The sequence below is a fragment of the Penaeus japonicus genome, unplaced genomic scaffold (assembly GCF_977035675.1).
Source record: "Penaeus japonicus unplaced genomic scaffold, GWHDUDI00000001_assembly GWHDUDI00000043, whole genome shotgun sequence".
In the NCBI taxonomy this organism is placed as follows: Eukaryota; Metazoa; Arthropoda; class Malacostraca; order Decapoda; family Penaeidae; genus Penaeus; species Penaeus japonicus.
Window position 1 is genome coordinate 2,036,870 of NW_028234445.1, and position 5,000 is coordinate 2,041,869.

At 39.7% G+C, this 5,000-nt stretch overlaps 2 protein-coding genes and 1 long non-coding RNA gene across 3 annotated transcripts in view; 2 read left to right on the top strand and 1 right to left on the bottom strand.

Annotated features, from left to right (window-relative positions):
- The window catches only part of LOC122246354 (uncharacterized), a 1,434,769-nt gene that overhangs the window by 1,236,698 nt on the left and 193,071 nt on the right, over nucleotides 1–5,000 (top strand). The window lies entirely within an intron of this gene.
- Nucleotides 1–5,000, bottom strand: part of LOC122263496 (uncharacterized) — a 1,386,165-nt gene that overhangs the window by 965,035 nt on the left and 416,130 nt on the right. The gene's annotated exons all lie outside the window — the stretch shown is intronic.
- LOC147466573 (uncharacterized) overlaps nucleotides 1–5,000 on the top strand; it is a 277,312-nt gene that overhangs the window by 247,169 nt on the left and 25,143 nt on the right. The gene's annotated exons all lie outside the window — the stretch shown is intronic.

Here is a 5,000-nt window from a genome sequence, read left to right on the forward strand (position 1 = left end):
AAAAACCAATTCAGAAGTACATAGATCTTAAGAAAAGAATTGTCTTGATGACTATGATAATCTTAATGATAGTAATAAGACATAATGATGATGGCGGTAAAAAAGCCACATGAGACTAGAATCTAAAATGACTTCAATTTTCCTATAGGAATGTAAGATTAACCTCAGATTTAGTTGTCAGGAAAGGGCACATGAGACCAAAACTTAAGAACTGTCCTGAAGGGACATTTTTACGTGCGCTCTCGGACATTTTCCCTTCCTGCGGCCGTGTAGATCAATGATTTTTTTTTACAGCTTGGACATTCCCTTAAGTTGCACCTCTGATTTAATTTTCATAAAAATCGATGCATTACTTTCTTTCAAAATTATTTTTTTCTAAGATTTTCACCTATGCCAAAAAGAATCATATTCGTGAAAAACTATTCAAAGTAGAAGGATTTTCTTTGGATGAGAGTTACAAGACACTCAAAGGAAGGAGACTGCATATAGGCATTAATAATAATTAATAATTAATTAATAATAATTAATAATAATTATTAATAATTAATAATAATTAATTATAATAATAATAATTAATAATAATTAATAATAATAATTAATTAATAATAATTAATAACAATTAATAAGTTCAGAAAATAAAAGTAAATAAAGCTTCCTTTTTTTTTTTGGTAAAAATTACCGAAAAAAAATTGTAGATCCTATGAGCTTCGGAATAAATTAATTTGAATATGCACTTTTGAAGAGATCTCCTTTCTGAGTATTTTGGCGCAAGAAATGTTAAAATCGGAACAATAGAAGTTGAGATATATAAATTTAACCCTTGAAAATTTAGTTTCGAGAAAAATGCATTTTAATGTTTAGGTTACAATATACAGTAGAGTAATGCTTTTTTTAGCACAATATAACTATGCCTCGTTCCGTTCCTTACACCTGATGATGCTGAAAAGGTCATATCTTCAAGGAGGGTCATTCAGGTCACCTCAGGTCACTTTTACCGGGAAGGGGTGTCATGTCCCCGATATTGCATTTGGCGGCCGGTCCCCCTTTTTCTTTTCTAATACAATATAGGAATGCACATGTATTAGAAAAGACAAAATATTAGTCCCCCAGAGGGGGGGGAGGGTGTCATTGGGCGCCACCCAACTCATCGTAGCCGCGTTAGGCCTAAGCATCGAAGCCCCCCGGGTGATAATCTTCTGACTCGGACGGCTTTGGCGTCAGTCTCTTGTGTTTTGTTTGGAATCGGATTCGGAATCGGGAGGAAAGGGACAAGAGGTTTGGCGTGGAGATGCCCTCTTTGTATCCACGTGTTCCGGGCCAGCTGGGGGGGGGGGGTGAGGAATCGGGAGGAAAGGGACAAGAGGTTTGGCGTGGAGATGCCCTCTTTGTATCCACGTGTTCCGGGCCAGCTGGGGGGGCGGGGGGGGGGTGAGGAATCGGGAGGAAAGGGACAAGAGGTTTGGCGTGGAGATGCCCTCTTTGTATCCACGTGTTCCGGGCCAGCTGGGGGGGGGGGGTGAGGCACTGGGATCAGCCCGCGACGTGCTTGGCTGAGGTTCCACCTCGTCACTTTCCTCCTTTCTTACTTTGTCCCAATACGTCTTCCTCTTACGTTTTCCCAGTGTATGAAACACGATACGAAAAATGCACTAAATATCAATGGCGCGCGAAAAAAAACACAAATAATTCGTGTGAGAATGCAGCGTATAATTACTCTCGCTGGGAAGATCGAGCACGTGCTTGCGTCGCTCCCTCCACACCAGCGGAAAACATATCATACAGTACCAAACGTACAAATAACCACGAAAAAAAATCATACAGTACCAAACGTACATATAACCACGAAAAAAATCGAACAAATAAGATACAGAAGAAGCTATAAGAAGATAAATGACAGTATAGATGTAAACAAATTTAAATCCCGAATGCGTGGGGTAGTAGACATTTAAATTTTTAAATGCCGCCAAATGCACTTGTGCCTGGCAGGTTGTTGCACAATGCGCAGAAAGGCTACACGATGTCATTTACGGATTTTCAGAAAAACGATTTTTTTAAGCCGAAAATATGACGTTCCTCCTCAAGTTTCGTGTTCAATAAATCAATAGATTGAAAAAATAATCAAGTTGAACATGGCACTTCTCACCTGATAACAATAATAAGAAAAGATAAGAAAATAAGGAAGAGGAATCCTCCACTGCTTTCAGGCTTGATGTCCCGTGACCTTGCTCAGAAGCCGCCTCTCTTGGCGAAATCAGGGTCATTTCTAGACACTGACACCATATAGGAAAGGGCAAAGCACTGACTACTTTTGCTAGATTTGATTCATCAGTAAGACGAGTAAGTGAGGGATAGTAAGGGATAGAGAAATAGAAGATAGAAGTATTATAGAAGTAGTGTGTGTTAGTAAGGGATAGAGAAAGCGGGGCTTTAGGTGTTATAGAACGTAATAGAACATGGGTGGGATGTAGAGCCTACATATGGATATGATAAGGTTGATCTTTTTTCAGAGACAGTTACGAGTGCAAGAACGGAAGATGAGACATTTACATTCCCTATTAAGGGATAGAGGGTTTGAGGTGGAGGATTCAGAGGCAAGTATGGGGGGGTTTGTAGATCCCTTTAATAATGTATGCACTCTCGCCTCACTCTCTCTCTCTCTCCCCACCTCTCTCTCTCTCTCTGCCCTCCCCTCACTCTCTTTATATATAATGTCTATATATATTGATATATTTATGAATATATGTATATATATATATATATATATATATATATATATATATATATATATATATATAATATATATATATATATATAGATTTATAATATATATGAGGCGATATATATATATATATATATATATATATGTATATATATATATATATATATATATATATATACATACATATACACATACATATACATATACATACATACAACTCCACACACACACACATTAACCACACACACACACACACACACACACACATATATATATATATATATATATATATATATATATATATATATATATGTGTGTGTGTGTGTGTGTGTGTGTGTGTGTGTGTGTGTGTGTGTGTGTGTGTGTATGTATGTATGTATGTATGTATATATATATATATATAGATAGATAGATAGATAGATAGATAGATATATATATGCATACATATATATACATAATTACATATATACATACATACATATATATGTATGTGTGTGTGCGTGTGTTTGTGTATGCACATGTGTGTGCATGCATGTGCGTAACTGCGACTGTGGGTTTATACGTGCCTTCATGAGCGTGTGTGTGTGTGTGCATGCATGTGTATGTACATGTGCGTGTGAGTGTGTGCGTGCGTGCCTGTGTTTACGCGTGTGCAGGTGCGTGTTGTCATGTGAGAGAAATGTTTTTTTTGTGGAACTTTTAAAGTCACGAATAACATGGAGAGGATTTCAGTGACAGACAGCCCGAATGCAGTGCCTGTGAGTGTCTCAAATGCTCTTCTCCTTTGGGAATTGAAACCGTCTCAGGAGTTGGAGGTGGCGAGCGCTGACCAGCCCTCAACCTCAGAGGCGTCTCTGCCACTCAGTCTTCTTGCGAGGAGGAGCAGGGGTCGGGGACCAGTGCGCAGCAACGAGCCTCCCCAAGCAGCAGGCAGGGAGGAGCCTCCCCAAGCAGCAGGCAGGGACGAGCCTCCCCAAGCAGCAGACAGGGACGAGCCTCCCCAAGCAGCAGGCAGGGACGAGCCTCCCCAAGCAGCAGGCAGGGACGAGCCTCCCCAAGCAGCAGGCAGGGACGAGCCTCCCCAAGCAGCAGGCAGGGTCGAGCCTCCCCAAGCAGCAGGCAGGGACGAGCCTCCCCAAGCAGCAGGCAGGGTCGAGCCTCCCCAAGCAGCAGGCAGGGTCGAGCCTCCCCAAGCAGCAAGCAGGGTCGGGCCTCCCCAAGCAGCAGGCAGGGACAATCTTAAACTAGCAGCCGCCAAGGACCATTCTTCAGGTGCGGCCTAGGGGCGTGACCCTTGCCGTGTTAGCTCGCCCTCGGAAGGGAGCGACCAGTGAGCTCTAAAGACTCTTCGGCAGAAATTGTGTTTGTCTTTTGGAGAGGAAGAGACAATGGAGAAGGAAATAGTGTAGTTTTCTTTCAACTTTATCTGTTTTGTTTTCCCTCAAGAAGATAAAACATCAGCAAATGTATATTTTCATATGTTTCCTGTCTATCCTTTCATATCCCTATAGATACATGATCATATATGAGCATATCTATAAGTATTAGTGTAACCTTTTCTTGAATGATACTAGCAATGCATGCCATCTCCTTACCTTATGTTACTCTTCTAAAGCAGAAAGACCTCTGGTTCCTTTACCCAAAGAATAACCTTTATGTTTATTACATGTTTATTACTCATTTCATTCCCAATGGGACAAAGAGATTTGCTCATTTCAGCTTCGTGTTAATGTTCAAGTATTTCCTCTACAAGTGAGAGTCCAAGGCCATGTACCTGAGAACCCCCTTTGCACTGAGTACTCGCATATACTTATTAGATGATATTGAATCATTTGCACTTAATACTCAATAGATAATACCTATACCTATTTTGCCTCACAGCCTCTTTGGGGAGACCGGGAACGTGTAGACTGCCCATGAACATGCGTTTGATTTTTTCTGAACCTATTTTGTCCTGTGGCGTAATAGGTTCTGTAACGGAATCAGTTCTGAATGAAAGGAATGGAAATCTCTCTTGCGTGTTTCAAGACTCTCGATATCTTGTTTTTCATATCAATAAAATTGGGTGAATATGTTCTGTTTTCTTGGCTTTTGCCACTTCTGTATTCCTATTTTTCTTACAACTTTTATTTATTATTATTATTATTTTTTAGATAATTTTAATTCATTAAGTTTAATCCACTGTTTAGAGTGGATCATCAATTGATAAGTCATTTGCAACATTAAACAATTATGATTAAATTAAATCAAATTAATTAAGTTAAAAAAAAAGAATGCATTT